This window comes from Pristiophorus japonicus, chromosome 4, assembly GCF_044704955.1.
Source record: "Pristiophorus japonicus isolate sPriJap1 chromosome 4, sPriJap1.hap1, whole genome shotgun sequence".
Taxonomy (NCBI): Eukaryota; Metazoa; Chordata; class Chondrichthyes; family Pristiophoridae; genus Pristiophorus; species Pristiophorus japonicus.
This window is the reverse complement of record NC_091980.1, coordinates 68309830-68327062: the sequence shown is the minus strand read 5'-3', so window position 1 is coordinate 68327062 and position 17233 is coordinate 68309830. Positions and strand designations below refer to the sequence as shown.

The 17233-nt window shown below is 46.5% G+C and overlaps 1 protein-coding gene across 1 annotated transcript in view; it reads left to right on the top strand.

The window, feature by feature from the left end:
* LOC139262451 (collagen alpha-1(XXIII) chain-like) overlaps nt 1–17233 on the top strand; it is a 354416-nt gene that overhangs the window by 230566 nt on the left and 106617 nt on the right. The window lies entirely within an intron of this gene.

Genomic DNA, 17233 nt, shown 5'->3' with positions numbered 1-17233 from the left:
TGAGTATCACCAATGATTGTGAAATTAAAGCTCATATTCTTTTCCTTTTGTCACAATTCTTCACCTGTTTTATCCCTAATTTTAATCTCTACACGACCACACTAGCTGCTTCAATAAGTAGGGTGGGGTTTCATCCAATGTGATTGGTATGCTGTTCTGGTAGAAGCAGGCATACATTGAGGACAGCCATTTCTTTATCCTCTCCTCCGTCAAGATTAAATGCTGTACCATTTCAAAATACTCCTTACTGATGAAACTCACCCATGGAGAGAGCATAACCACAATCCAATGTAGTTACGGCTATGATTCAAACAAAGGCTTACAGGTTGCAACAGGAGCTGCAAGCTCTCGGCCTTTGTTTGCATCACAGCACAGCTAAAGCCACCAGGCCAAATATGATTGTCGTCATTTTTGCAATAGCAGTGTTTTTTTTGAGGGGCTAGAGCTAAAAGGACAGCCACTATTATGTAATAGTTTTTTAAAATGAAAATTATACCGTTAAATATTCTATAACCAGTGGTATTAAGAGGATCGAAGCAGGTTTGTATTCCTGCACCTACATTCCAAGACCTAGCTCTGTCAAGCCCATGTGGTGGCTGGTGTGCAATGCCCACCATACGCTTAAAAAAAAATCCACGCACAGGCATCTTCCACCCTTCAACATGTAGTTCAGAACCTGGAATATCAGGTCCTTCATTGAAACACCTGTGAACTCATCCCTTTTTGGCGTGGAAGCAGGTCATCCTCGATACGAGGGACCGCCTATGATGATGATGAAATTGAATCCCAGACCTATGGTAAAACAATGCTTTTTAAACAATTGTCCACATTAGCCTCCCTAAGGTATATGGATTTTAACATTCAGCGGGCCATTAGTTTCTGATATTACATTTATGACTGTAATATTAGGGTCAGTTTTCCATTACCCACCCCGACCCTGTGATCTTCTGTCCATTAAAATTAATGGGATACAGTATTATGAGTAATTTGAGGCATGAGATATGGTAAGTGTAACATGCTTGGGTGGAACAGCACTGTGGACCCATATTTCCCAAAGCTCTCCACCACTGGGATTTTCCTCACCTTGTACTCTAATTGATAGAGATTGATTGCCATGATTAGTCAATTACTCCATTATTCTTGTATCATGCGACTTCTAGATTGGTAAAAGGTAAATTAGATGGACCTTGGGCTTTTTTCGTCTAGCAATTCCTGTGTTCCTATTGCCCTCTTGGAGTCACCGCTGGGTACCAGACAAGCAGAGCATACCACAGCATCCCCTTGGGGATGCTAATGTGAAGCACAAATACACCCAGTTTCTACCCCTTTGGGTTGATCACTTGGATGGAGAAATGAATGGAAGGCAATTATTATGTTTCCTATTAAATTAATCACCTTTATCACATTTGGTGTGGAGTATGGTTTAATAGCAGCATCTGAATCTGCATTGTCAGGATGTCATTGATCCAGAAATTGTCCACATGGTTTGTTCTTAAATAAGAACATAAGAACATAAGAAATAGGAGCAGGCCATACAGCCCCTCGAGCCTGCTCCGCCATTTAATACAATCATGGCTGATCCGATCATGGACTCGGGTCCACTTCCCTGCCCGCTACCCATAACCCCTTATTCCCTTATCGTTTAAGAAACTGTCTATTTCTGTCTTAAATGTATTCAATCTCCCAGCTTCCACAGCTCTTTGAGGCAGCGAATTCCACAGATTTACAACCCTCAAAGAGAAGACACTTCTCCTCATCTCAGTTTTAAATGGGCGACCCCTTATTCTAAGGTCATGCCCTGTAGTTCTAGTCTCCCTTATCAGTGGAAACATCTTTTCTGTATCCACCTTGTCAAGCCCCCTCATAATCTTATACAGTTCGATAAGATCACCTCTCATTCTTCTGAATTCTAATGAGTAGAGGGCCAACCCACTCAACCTTTTCTTAATGAAGGATGAAGGGAGTGAGAAACAAGGACTGTTAACTTAAACAGAGCCCCTCTACTTATCAGGGCAGGGGAATACGCAGTTCAGTGGATTCATTGATAAATTGCGCTGATCCCTCACTTGCTGCAAGGCATTGAAGTAGCCAACCTTCTGCTGGTTTCTTGCCTTTTCCCTGCTCTTCATCATTCAATGAGGACTGCTGCTGTTGCTGTGCCTCCTCCAAATGAAGGCCTTACTCTATGGTGAGGTTATGCAGGAAGTCGCACACCACCATAATGCAGGAGACTCTTTGTGGGGCATATTGTAGGGTGCCCCAGAACTGTTGAGAGACCCAAACCTGTGGTTCAACATCCCTATGGTGTGCTCAATAATTAACCTGGCGATACCTTGGCCTTGATTATACTTGTGTTGCTCAGATGTGGTGGGGTTGCAGAGGGGTGTCCTGAGCCATGACTGAAGGGGGTGTCCCTTATACCCCAGCAGGCACTCTTCCACGTTCCTGGGAGCATTCAATATTGAGGGGGGGAGAGGGGGATAGTAGATTGCTACAAAATAATTGTATTATGACAACTGAGTGCATTGAATATAGCAAAGGCTTTGGGCTCCGACAACATCTCTGCTGTAATGCTGAAAACTTGTGCTCCAGAACTAGCCATGCCTCTAGACAAGCTGCCCAGGTATCTCCTATTCACCAAAAGCAGGACAAATCTAATTTGGCGAATAACCATCCCATCAGCCTACTCTTAATCATCAGCAAATGATGGAAGGTATTGTCGACAATGCTATCAAGCGGCACTTACTCACCAATAACCTGCTCACCGATGTGCAGTTTAGGCTCCAGATCTCATTACAGCTTGGTCCAAAAATGGACAAAAGAGCTGAATTCTGGAGGTGCGGTGAGAGTGACTGTCCTTGACATCAAGGCAGCATTCGACCAAGTGTGGCACCAAGGAGCCCTAGTAAAACTGAAGTTAATGGGGATCAGGGAGGAAACTCTCCACGAGAGTCATACTAACACAAAGGAAGATGCTTGTGTTGGTTGGAGGCCAATCATCCCAGCCCCAGAACATCGCTGCAAGAGGGCAGTGTCCAAGGCCCAACCATCTTCAGCTGCTTCATCAATGACCTTCCCTCCATCCATAAGGTCAGAAGTGGGGATGTTCGCTGATGATTGCACAGTGTTCAGTTCCATTCGCAATTCCTCAGAAAACAAAGCAGTCCACCCACATGTGGCAAAACCTAGACAACATCCAGGCTTGGGCTGATAAGAGGCAAGTAACATTCATGCCACACAAGTGCCAGGCATTGACTATTTCCAACAAGAAAGAGGTTAACCACCTGCTCGTGACATTCAATGGCATTACCATCATTGAAGCCCTCACCATCAACTTCCTAGGGGTCACTATTGACCAGAAGCTTAACTGGACCAGTCCGCTTGATCAGCACCCCATCCACCACCTTAAACATTCACTCCCTCCACCATCGGCACACCGTGGCTGCAGTGTGTAACATCTACAAGATGCATTGCAGTAACTCATCAAGGCTTCTTCGACAACCACCTTCCAAACCCATGAGCTTAATAAAGGGGACAAGGGCAGCAGGCCTATGGGAACACCATCACCTCCAAGTAACACACAATCCTGACTTGGAAATACAGGTACAACGACTGAAATCCTGCAATCTCGGGACCAAGACCATGCGATTTTCGGATTTTATCCGGATTTCGGACCTCGCTGTTGGCGCTCCTCACCACCCGCCAATTCCCTCCACTCCTCGCCATCCACCGATCCACCAATCCTCATTGCCCACCGATTCCCTCCGCTCCTCACTGCCCACCGATCCACCGCTCCTTGCCGCCTGCCAATTCTCCGCTCCTCAACGCCCACCGATTCTCACCACCCGCGGCCCCCCTGGCGCTGCTTTTTTACCATTGGTTTCCTCGTCCCTCACCACCCGATGTCGTCATCTTGGCCGCCTGAAAAATGTCCGGTTTTCGGACAATTCCGATTTTTGGACAGCCAGATTTGAGATGTTGTGCCTGTATATCGTTGTTCCTTCATCGTCGCTGGGTAAAAATCTGGAAATCCCAAGCTAACAGCACTGTGGGAGAACCTTCACCACACCAAGACGGCAGCGGTTCAAGAAGGCAGCTCACCACCACTTTCTCAAGGACAATTAGGGATGGGCAATAAATGCCCACATCCTGTAAATAAATAAATAATTTAAAAAAAATACCTTCCATCCATTTTAGAGTTCATTCAGGAACAAAGAAATACAAATCTGCATCTTTCACAATTGAAATAATGCTGTTAAACATACACAGGATTTAAAACACATTAGGATGCCTGGAACCAGGAGACCACAACTCCTCACATGCCAGAAGTTTCAAATTGATCTTGGCTCTTTCCTGGAATCGAGTTAAATTCTTTTAACACTTGGATAGACCACAGATCTTTTCTCATCTATTGGAAAATTGTCTTACTTAACTACATTTGGAACAAAGCATGCCGTTAAACAATCAGCTTCACTTACCCTCGCGACATGTTGAGGAACATTAGGCCGATTTCCCGAGCGTAGTGGGACCTCAGCTGTTGGCCACATTTACTTGGAAAATTGGATCTACTATTTCATCACAGCCTGTTTAACTGTAGTAGTGAATATGCCAGATGAGTTATATGAGGCCGCATGATTTTCAAATGAATCAATTTTCACCCTGGAAATACTGAAAAGAAAATGAAAATAACATATCATGGACAAAATGGTGTGAGCTGTGGCTCAGCTGGTGGCACTCGTGCCTCCGATTAGATGGTTGTGGGTTCATAATCCCATCCCAGGGACTTGAGCACAAACCTAGGCTAACACTCCAGTGAAGTACTAAGCGATTGTTGCACTGTTGGAGAGGCTGGGGGCGAAATTGCCCCTTTTTACAGACCCATTAGTGCCTCCGGAGTGGCGCTAATGGGGCGCAAGACAGTTTTCGCCCTGGGGAGTGGGGCGCTACTGCCTCCCGGGAAATTGCCCGGGAGATTGCGGGGTCACTGCCATGGCAGCGTCGCGCCCTGCGGATAGTGCCCCAGGCCACCACGCTACAGGCAATGGCATCAATGGCGTGTGCGTCGAGCCTTTAACGTCCCGTGGCGGAAATTGCCCCACGGGCCATGATGCTGGTGCAAGTGGATGTCAACGCCAGCTTCACGGTTCACAAAGCTTGCTGACATCCGGCTCGGGGCGGTGCTTAAAGGGGAGGGCGCCAGTGCCCCGGGCCGCGATCTTTTTTTGTCGGCCGACTCTCAGGTCGGCTCAAAAATGGCGGCCCTAGCATGGACCGGGTCGCCATCATGCAGCTCGACACTCTGCCTTGGATTCCGGGCTGCTGGCCCAGTCACAAGCTGCCCTGGTGGCCCAGTGGAAGCCAACAGAGGCCGTACGGAGTGTGCAGTGCCCTTCCCTTTTAAAGCGAAGGGGAGGAGTGCTGAAGCTCGTTAGCTTTCCTCGCCCCAGTTACCGCCCCCAAAGGAAGTGGAGTGTGGGAGATTGCGTTCCGCTTCCTTTCAGGGGCGGTAAGGGCAATTCCGCATTGGGGGCAGGACTTCTGCACCGGGCGCTAAATGTTCTAGCCCTGGAAGGTTACTGCCCCAATTGAGGCACAGGGCAAGTTCGTCTCTGCTGTCTTTCAGGTGAAACATTAAATGGAGGCCGCATCTGCTCTCTCAGCTGGATGTAAACAATCCCATGGTTCTATTTTGAAGAAGAGCAGGGGAGTTCTCCCTGATGCGCTGACCAGTATTTATCCCTCAACCAACATCACTAAAACAGATTATTTAGTCATTATCACATTGCCATTGGTGGGACCCTGCTGTGCACAAATTGGCTGCCGGTTTTCCTATATTTGCAACAGTTTTTGTACTTCAAAAGTATTTAATTAGGTGTAAAGCACCTTCGGATGACCTGAGATCATGAAAGGCGCTATATAAATGCAAGTCTTTCATTTTCGTAAATGCACTAATGGGTGCCAGCTACTATTTTAACAAGGGTACTACCAGCAATTTTAACTCCTACAGGACATGCTCTGCTAATAGAGAAATATTGGGCCGTAAGTTGTGGCCCCTACCGGCACATACAAGGTACGCCCGTGCCCATAGGGGCCGCACCAAGTTTAGGCATGTGCTGTGCATGGGCAAAAACACGGATCTTGTGATCTGCCATGAATTCTCTTGACAGATCATCCGCACCCCCGGGAAAAGGGCCTCTGCTGGCAGAGAGTTGGGCTATTTGCCCAAATCCTGCCCAGCGAATGCCCGTGAAATTCTTTCACCTCGTAAAAGCTGGCATCATTTTTATTTTTACCAGCATACAAGTTTTAAGAAACATAAATCTAACTTTTTTCATTCATTTGAACATTAAAACACATGTAACAATGTAAGGTTATTTTCAGCCCCTTTAAAACATTTGTTTATTTTTGAAAAAATTAATTTTTTGCTTTAAATGTTTAATTATATTGTATTTAATTAATTTTAAATATGTAATTTTTAATTTGTTTATGTTAAATATATTTTTTATGTGATCCCCATTCATGTTTATGGGCTTTCTGTACACATGGAGTCCCCATAAGCATGAATGGGGATCCCCTTCCCTCTATGGCAAGTATATCCTTCCTTAGGTAAGGAGACCAAAACGGTACAAAAGGTGTCCGACTGTGGCAACTGCAGAGGAATCTCCCTGCTATCAGCTACTGGGAAAATTGTCGCTAGAGTCCTCCTCAACCGTCTTCTCCCTGTGGCCGAGGAGCTCCTCCCGGAGTCACAGTGCGGATTCCGTCCCCTATGGGGCACAACGGACATTTTTTCACCTGAATCTGACTGCAAGGGACCTATGTTTGTCTTCACTAATCTTTTTCTCTTCACATATCTATAGAAGCTTTTGCAATCAGTTTTTATGTTCCCAGCAAGCCTCCTCTCATATTCTATTTTCCCCCTCCTACTAAAACACTTTGTCCTCCTCTGCTGAATTCTAAATTTCCCCCAGTCCTCAGGTTTGCTGCTTTTTCTGGCCAATTTCTATGTCTCTTCCTTGGATTTAACACTATCCTTAATTTCCCTTGTTAGCCACGGTTGAGCCACCTTCCCCGTTTTATTTTTACTCCAAACAGGGATGTACAATTGTTGAAATTCATCCATGTGATCTTTAAATGTTTGCCATTGCCTATCCACCGTCAACCCTCTAAGTATCATTTGCCAGTTTATTCTAGCCAATTCACGTCACATACCATCGAAGTTACCTTTCCTTAAGTTCAGGACCCTAGTCTCTGAATTAACTGTGTCACTCTCCATCTTAATAAAGAATTCTACCATGTTATGGTCACTCTTCCCCAAGGAGCCTCACACAACAAGATTGCTAATTAGTCCTTTCTCATAACACATCACCCAGTCTGGGATGGGCCAGCCCTCTAGTTGGTTCCTCAACATATTGGTCCAGAAAACAATCCCTAATACACTGCAGGAAATCCTCCTCCATCGTACTACTACCAGTTTGCTTAGCCCAATCTATATGTCAATTAAAGTTGCCCATGATAACTGTTGTACCTTTATTGCACGCATCCCTAATTTCTTGTTTGATGCTGTCCCCAACCTCTACTACTGTTTAGTGATCTGTACTCAACTCCCACTAGTGTTTTTTGCCCTTTGGTATTCCGCAGCTCCACCCATAAAGATTCCACATCATCCAAGCTAACGTCCTTCCGTACTATTGCGTTAATTTCCTCTTTAACCAGCAACACTACTCTACCTCCTTTTCCTTTCTGTCTATCCTTCCTGAATGTTGAATACCCCTGGATGTTGAGTTCCCAGCCTTGGTCACCCTGGAGCCATGACTCCGTGATGCCAATTATGTCATATTCATTAATTGCTGCCTGTGCAGTAAATACGTCCACTTTATTACGAATACGCCTTGCATTGAGGCACAGAGCCTTCAGACTAGTCTTTTTAACACACTTTGCCCTTTTAGAATTTTGCTGCAATTTGGCCCTTTTTGATTTTTGCCTTGGGTTTCTCTGCCCTCCACTTTTACTTTTCTTCTTTCTATCTTTTTCTTCTGCCCCTATTTTACTTCCCTGTCTCCCGGCATAGGTTCCCATCCCCCTGCCATATTAGTTTAACCTCTCCCCAACAGCACTAGCAAACACTCCCCCTCGGACATTAGTTCCAGTCCTGCCCAGGTGCAGACCGTTCGGTTTGTACTGGTCCCACCTCCCCCAGAACCGGTTCCAATGTCCCAGGAATTTGAATCCCTCCCTTCTGCACCACTCAAGCCATGTATTCATCTGAGCTATCCTGCGATTCCTACTCTGACTAGCACATGGCACTGGTAGCAATCCTGAGATTACTACCTTTGAGGTCCTATTTTTTAATTAACTCTAGCTCCCTAAATTCAGCTTGTAGGACCTCATCCCATTTTATAATTATATGCACCACGACAACTGGCTGTTCACCCTCGCTTTTCAAAATGTCATGCACCCGCTCCGAGACATCCTTGACCCTTGCACCAGGGAGGCAACATACCATCCTGGAGTCTCGATTGCGGCCACAGAAATGTCTATCTATTCCCCTTACAATAGAATGCCCTACCACTATAGCTTTCCCACTATTTTTCCTCCCCTCCTGTGCAGCAGAGCCACCCACGGTGCCATGAACTTGGCTGCTGCTGCTCTCCCCTGATGAGTCATCCCCCTCAACAGTACCCAAAGCAGTATATCTGTTTTGCAGGGGGATGACCACAGGGGACCCCTGCACTACCTTCCTGCCACTGCTCTTCCTGTTGGTCACCCATCCCCTATCTGGCTGTGTACCCTTTACCTGCGGTGTGGCCAACTCACTAAACGTGCATGGATTATGGATTGTTTAACTGACAGAAAACAGAGAGTAGGGATAAACAGGTCATTTTCAGGTTGGCAGATTGTAATTAGTGCAGTACCGCAAGCATCAGTGCTTGGGCCTCAGCTATTTTCAATCTCTATCAATGATTTGGATGAGGGGACCAATATATATTCAAGTGTGCTGATGATACAAAGCTAGGTGGGAATGTAAATTGTTGAGGAAGATGCAAAGAGACTTCAAAGGGATAAAGACAGGTAAAGTGATTGGGCAAGAACATGGCAAATGGAATGTAATGTGGAGAAATGTGAAGTTATCCACTTTGGCAGAAAAAATAGAAAAGCAAGAGTATTTTTTAAATGGTGTAAGATTGGGAAATGTTGGTGTTCAGAGAGACTTGGGTGATCTAATCACTGAAAGTTAACATGCAGGTACAGCAAGCAATTAAGCCTTTATTACAAGAGGATTTAAGTATAAGAGTAAAGACATCTTATTGTAATTATATAGGGCCCTGGTGAGACCACACCTGGAGCATGGAGTAGTGTGTACAGTTTCGGTCTCCTTACCCAAGGAAGGATATACTTGCCATAGAGGGAGTGCAACAAAGTTTAACCAGACTGATTCCTGGGATGGAGAGATTGTACTATGAGGAAAGATTTGAGTAGACTAGGCCTATATTCTCTAGAATTTGGAAGAATGAGAGGTGATCTCATTGAAACATACAACATACAACATTTTTACAGGGCTTGACAGGGTAGATGCAGGGAGGATGTTTCCCTTGACTGGAAAGTCTAGAACCAGGGGTCACAGACTCAGAATAAGGAGTCAGTCATTTAGAACTGAGATGAAGAGAAATTTCTTCACTCAGAGGGTGGTGAATCTTTGGAATTCTCTACCTCAGAGGGCTGTGGAGGCTCAGTCGTTGAGTATATTCAAGACTGAGATCGATAGATTTTTGGATGTTAAGGGAGTCAAGGGATATGGGGAGAGTGCAGGAAAGTGGAGTTGAGGTAGAAGATCAGCCTGCAAGTGTTCCTCCATCCAAAATAAACTAGCAATAATAATATCCATGATAAGCACAGAAAGCCGCCTGAGGCTGATAAGTGCAAAAAGGTGTGAAAGAAGCAATCTGGAAACTGTACACTTTCCTGAAAAGCCAGATTGCAAAAAAAACATTCATATGATCCACTAACCCAGAGCAGAGTGATCCTTTACACATAGCGTCAGTAGCTCTGAGATACCAATCCCACCAGCGTTACTGGCTGTTCAGGCAATGGGTAGGACTTCTGCTATTTTTTACTTAAAATAGCATTGGGTCCTAATTGTACCTAAGCCCCAATTTCAATATATTCATGAGATTCCCGTCTGCCTGCGGCAGGTGCCTGTCCCAAATCAAAAAATCTGCATGGTTAGGATGGCGGCAGGTAGGAGCGTGCCTGGAATGCACATGACCACGACGTTAGTCATCTGCCTAACACATTCCCATGGAGTGGGTAGGGTTAAAATCAGGCCTAATGTACATGTCTTGCGTGCCATGGCTGTACTTGTTTTCCTGAACTTGTACTTCAGTAATCCCACACATCTGAATCATATTTTAAAGAGATATCTTGCAGAAATGTTATAATGTAATTACCATCATAATGTTTCTTTGGAAGTTTATTAACTGAATGAAACAGTCTGTTCCAGAAGGACTTGTTGTCTGGTCACAGTTATGTTTAAATTGAACACAGCTTTGTTTGTTTTGTGGATAGTTCTCTTTCTTTGCCAGCATTCGAGATGATTTGTAAAGTACATGCAGAGATATTGCAAATTTACTCGAAGTTGAATCACAGAAACAGCTGAATCAAACCAGGAACACACAATTGTACAGGTCTATGGGGCCGAAATTGGTGAAGGGCAAGGGCCGCCCAAGTGCCGCCCAAAGGACCACCGATGGTCACTGAGATACCTAACGGTACTCTGGGTGGAGTTTTCGGCAAAAAGGTCCTTGTAAGGGTGGCTGGCAGCAAATGAGGGACTTACACCGTCAATCTGGGCGGCAGAGGGCGCGAGATCTCATTCTCGGCGGCAAAGACACTTGCCGCCCAAGTGCCGCCGAGGATGGAGTCAGGCCCACGGAGGGTCAAAGAGCTGCAAATAAAAAGCATCAAAAAAAAACATCGGAAGGCCTTCAGGGGACACTGTCAAGGTAAGCCACTTTAAATAAAAAATGTTAAAATTGTTTGCTAACTTTTTTTTCAGCTCTTCATTCTCACCGTCTGGGATAGACCAGCCTCTTCGCAGTGGTCCACCCCCGCTCTGGCACTGACTCCCGCCCGCACCAATCTGGCATCTCGGCGGGTGGGAGGTCCATTGTGCCACTTGGCCGTCCACTGACGTCAGCGGGCGGTTCCCGGCGGTTCTCCCCTCCTGCCCGTTCCAGACCAAATCGAAACTGGCACTGGGCACAGCTCGAGGAGGAATGTCGGCGACAGTGGGCGGCAGTTGGCGACAGTGGGTGGTAAGGCCATCAGTTTCGGCCCCATATGTCATGCAATGTAAACCCATTAAGAGGTGCTCTATGCTTTTTATAATGTTTACAAAAGTTGCAAATATTCAACTACCACTACAGCAAATTGCATTTGTGTAACGCCTTTTAGCATGGAAAAATGTCTCAAGGTGCTTCACTGAGGTGTAAGAAAAGAAATGGATGCTGACAAGATTTTTGGAGTCATCTAAGAGATGAGTTTTAATGAGGATCTTAAAGAAGGAGAGGGAGGTGGAGTGACAGAGGGGTTTAGGTGGAGAATTCCAGAGTGTGGGGCATAACCAGCTAAAGGCGTGGTCGCCAGTTGTGGAGAAAAGGGAGGGAGGTGCACAAGATGCATTAGTCAAAGGAACAGAGAATTCGAGAGGGGGATTATAGTGCTAGAGAAGATTACATGTATGTGGAGAGGTGAAGTCATAGGGGATATTGAGGGGCCTGGAGCCAATAGGGGGATAGTCAAGTAGGACTTAGTGCAAGACAACACATTGGCAGAAGAATTTTGGATGAGTTGAACAGGATAGAGGTGACAAATGCATGGATGAAGGTTTCAGTGAAAGATGACCAGAGGTAGGGGTGGAGGCAGGCTATGTTAAGGAGGTAGAAGTAGGGAGTCTTTGTGATGGAGATGATGTGGGGTTGGAAGCTGAGCTTGGGATGAAGCAGTGAACAGCCTGAACCAGTGATCAGGGGGAGGGATGGAGTTGCTGATCAGATTGAAGATTTTGAGATGGGGACCAAAGACGATAATGTCAATATTCGCAGTGTTTCGTTGGGTGAAATTGCGGCTTATCCAATAATAGATCTTGGGTAGGTAGTCTGACAGCACAGGGTCAAGAGAGGTGATGAAGATGTAGAGCTGAAGGTAGTCAGCGTACATGTGGCAGCTAGCCCATGTCTGTGGATGATGTTGCCAAGAGGCAGTATGTAGATGAGGAAGAGGAGGGGATGAAGGATGGATCCTTGGGGGCGGGGGGTGGGGGTCCGGGGGGCTGCTCCAAAGGTGATGGTGCAGGTGTGGGAAGAGAAACTATTGGTAGAGACGTCCTGGCTACAATCCAATAGGTAAGAGTGGAACCAAGTGAAGGCTGTCCCGTTAAGCTGGACAGTGGAGGAGAGGCATAGAATGAGAATTGTATAGTTGACTTTGGTAAAGGTTGTATAGAGGTTGAGAAGGATGAGGAAGGATAATGCACCATGGTCACAGTCACAGAGAATGTTGTCTGTGACTCTGGTCCGAGCCTCTTCGGTACTGTTGTTGGGGCAGAAACCTGATTGGAGGAAGTTTCAGGAGAGATGGGCACAGATCTGAGAGGCAACAACATGTTGAAGGATTTTGGAAAGTAAAAGGACGTTAAGAAGGAAGAGCATAGTTTGCAAAGACAGAGGGGTCAAATGTGGGATTTTTGAAGAGGGAGGTGGCTGTTTTAAAAGGTAGGGGCAATACCTGAGGAGAGGAAGCCATTTACAATATCAGCTAGCGTGGGGTTGGGAAGGGAAGTTGGATGATCAGCAGTTTAGTGGAAAGGGGGTCAAAGGAGAAGTGGTAGATCTTGCGGATGAGATGAGTTTGGAGAGAGCATGGAAAAGATGGAAGGTGCCAAAGAGAGATGTGGGTTCACAGGACAGGGAGTGTTTGAAACGAGTTTTAGCTTGGTGGGATAGGGAAGCAACGGAGACAGCTGAATGGATGGTCTCTATCTTGGTTACAAAGAAATCTTTGGGTTTCTCGTACTTGGAGACAGGGGATTAGGATTGATTGAGGCAGTTAATAATGCAGTAATTAAGCCAGGGGATCACCTTTGCTCTCCATGATGATCCTAAAGTATTGGGTGGTTTTTGGCAGAAGATAGTGAGGCCCAGTAGAGCTGATGGGGTCCAACTACATCTGGCAATGGCTGGCTAAATTAGTTCACAGACATTGAAGTCTGTGCCCTTCGAACTTGAGGGAGTCGAATGGGACTGTTCAATGGGGAACAGGATGAGAACTAGCAAAGGTTTTACCAGGAAAACGGGCATTAAAGGTGGAGGTGAGACAGTGATTGAGCAAATCAACAATTGCAGAGGTACGAACCATGATTCTCCTCCCAGGAACAATGTTCCAGCAGGGCGAAACTTCTGCACACTCCTCTGACACTGCCGCAACCCCCACCCAGTTTCCTGGGTTGAGGTCTATCTGGTATGCATGGTATGTATTCCCAGTGGAATTCCCACAGCCAAGTGGGAAGCAGCTATTGTTTGGCTGCAACATTTCATCAACACAGCAGCACCAGAAGGAGCAACTGGCTAATTAAAGGGGCTCGAAAAAAAATCTTGGAGATTGATACCTACAAAGATAGGTTAGAAGAGGCTTCTACTCCCTCAATGGGGGTACCTCAGGGTTATTACCACCACATCCCGGGCCTAACAATACTTTCCCCTTAGTGGGTCGGCAAGAAATCCATTGGGGCCCCTGGCCCTATTCCTTCATCACCATTTTCATGCAGCAGGTCGGGAAGGAGCAGCTTGTGGCAGTTACGGTAGGGGCTGGGGAAGGGTAATGAAGGTCGGGCAGGGAGGTGATGATAGGCCTCACTACTCAAATTTTCAATAATTGTCTGCTAATAACCCATCCAATTTCAGGAAAGATAGAAAAATAGAATTCAGCCCAATGACATAAATCCATTATTACTGCTCAGAAAGAGGTAGGCACATGAAGTATTTTTACCCACTTCTGGTGGAAATTTTATTTGAGTCACAATAATATGTTCTTATATCAAAAATTCATAAGAAATAGGAGCAGGTGTGGGCCATTCAGCTCTTTGAGCCTGCTGCACCATTCAATAAGATCATGGCTGATCTACTACCTTAATTCCACTTTCCTGCACTATCCCTATATCCCTTGATTCCCTTAATATCCAAAAATCTATCGATCTCTGTCTTGAATATACTCAAAGACTGAGGGCCGCAATTACCCATTTTTTAAGAGCTGTTACTACCCTAAAGAGGCGGTAACGGGTCAGTAATCACCGACTGCTCAGTTGGGGCGGAGGTGCCGACATTTGAGAAATTGCCTTCCTTTATTTTTGTGGCGGTGCACACTACCGCCCCGCCCATGTTCCTGCCCCGTCGGGCACATACCGACCTTACCGTCCGGCAGCAACCCGCATAGGAAATTGCCCCATGGGAAATTGCCCCACAGGAAATTGCCCCGTGGGAGCGGATCAGCCGTCGCTCGGTGCTCCCTACAGTTTTCCCCAGCAGGAAGCTGCTAGTGGCTTGGCGGCGCATCTGCCCTTAAAGGGGAGGCCATGGGTTCGGCCGGGTCACCAACAGCCAGCCCGGCATCCCCTCTCTGGTGGCCCAATGAGCCCAACTAAACTTTGTGCAGAGCTCGCAGCGGACCTTCCCTTTAACCGAAGGGGAGGAATGTTGTGACTTATCAACGGAACGCGGCACATCTGTGTCACGCTGACGTCCTAAGCATCGTCGCGCAGACCGCCCACCTTCCGCCTCGCTCACGAACGACTTCCGTCCCTCAGCTGCCCCAGAGGAAAAAAAAACTTTTAAGACCTCAATTTCGCTTGACTTTCCACCCCATGGATTGGGGTGGAGAAAAATCATTTATTTCGGTAGGTGCACCCCGTTTTGGTCATGGTGCAATTTCGGCCTCTGAGCCTCTACGGCCCTCTGGGGTAGAGAATTCCAAAGATTCACCACCCTCAGTGAAGATGTTTCACCTCATCTCAGTCATAAATGGCCGACCCTTTATTCTGAGAATGTAACCCTTGGTTCTAGACTCACCAACCAGGGGAAACATTCTCCCTGCATCTACCCTGTCATGCCCTGTAAGAATTTTGTATGTTTCAATGAGATAAACCTGGAGATAAACCAGATATACCTGGTTCCTGCCCCAAGTTCACTTGTCCTTGATCCCACCCACTCTGAAATTACTTCCAATATGCCCCAAAATTGAGGAAACTCAGGGACAGAATGTTTAGATTTTCTGTCTATCAACAAAACAAAAAATCAATCAATCAAGTGTCTCATAAGAGTCTTGTTAGAAAAAAAATCAGGTATATGGTATGTGGAAATGTAGCAGTATGGATAGTAAATTAGTTGATGGATAGCACACAAGAGTTGTGAAGTGATGTATCCAAGGGTTCATTGCTGGGCCCACCTTTGTTCTCTGTGTATATAAGCTCTCCTGAAATTGAGCATGGGAGTACAATCTCAAAATTTGCTGTTGACACAAAATAAGTGTTTGGTAAACAGTGCGGAGGACTATAAATGATTTCTAGAAGACACAGACAGGATAGCAGAATGGGCAGACAATTGGTAGAGTCCTTTTAAGCTGTGCGGCCATGTCGTGCTCCAGGGGTCCCATGCAGCCGACTTGCCAGCTTGTAAATAGAAAAAAATGTGCATGAGCGGTATTTTGAATGGGCCGTCTGAGGTTGCTGTCTGTTTTACACTTTAATAATGATGATCATAGGCAGTCCCTCGAAATCGCTTCCACTCTAAAAGTGAGTTCTTAGGTGACTGAACTGTCCAATACGAGAATTAGTCTCTTTCACAGGTGGGACAGACAGTCGTTGAAGGAAAGGGTGGGTGGGACTGGTTTGCCGCACGTTCCTTCCGCTGCCTGCACTTGTTTTCTGCATGCTCTTGGTGAGAAGACGCGAGGTGCTCAGCGCCCTCCTGGATGCACTTCCTCCACTTAGGGCTGTCTTTGGCCAAGGAGTCCCAGGTGTCAGTGGGAATTTGCATTTTATCAAGGAGGCTTTGAGGGTGTCCTTGAAACGTTTCCTCTGCCCACCTTGGGCTCACTTGCCATGTAGGAGTTCTGAGTAGAGCGCTTACTTTGGGAGTCTTGTGTCAGGCATGCGAACAATGTGGCCCACCCAACGGAGCTGGTTGAGTGTGGTCAGTGCTTCGATGCTGGGGATGTTGGCCTGATCAAGGATGGTAACGTTGGTGCATCTGTCCTCCCAGGAGATTTGCAGGATCTTGCAGAAACATCGTTGGTGGTATTTCTCCAGCGATTTGAGGTGTCTACTGTATATGGTCCATGTCTCTGAGCCATACAGGAGGGCGCATGCATGATCTCATCTCTCTCATCTGGAAGGAGGAGAGCATGCTGGGAGATCTCAGATGCAGTAATCGTGACCATCTTTTAAAAAGAGGACAAGTCCAACTGCGGCAACTGCAGAGGAATCTCCCTGTTATCAGCCACTGGGAAAGTCGTTGCTAGAATCCTCCTCAACCGTCTTCTCCCTGTGGCTGAGGAGCTCCTCCCGGAGTCACAATGTGGATTTCATCCACTACGGGGTACAATGGGCATAATCTTTATGGCGCGACAGCTGCAAGAAAAATGCAGGGAACAACACCAATCCTTGTACATGGCCTTCTTTGACCTTACAAAGGCGTTTGACACTGTCAACCACGAGGGACTATGGAGCATCCTCCTCTGTTTCGGCTGCCCCCAAAAGTTTGTCACCATCCTCCGCCTGCTCCACGACGACAAGCAAGCCCTGATCCTGACCAACGGATCCATCACAGACCCAATCCGCGTCCGGACCGGGGTCTAGCAGGGCTGCATCATCGTGCTAACCCTCTTCTCGATCTTCCTCACTGTATGCTCCACCTCACACTCAATAAGCTCCCCGCTGGAGTGGAAATAAACTACAGAACCAGTGGGAACATGTTCAACCTTCGTTGTCTGCAGACCAGATCCAAGACCGTCCCAACCTCTGTCGTTGAACTACAATACGCGGACGGCGCTTGCATCTCCAAGTCATAGTCAACATCTTCACTGAGGCGTACGAAAGCATTTGCCTTACACTAAGCATCCGTAAGACAAAGGTCCTCCACCAATCTGTTCCCGCCACACAGCACTGCCCTTGTTACGCTCA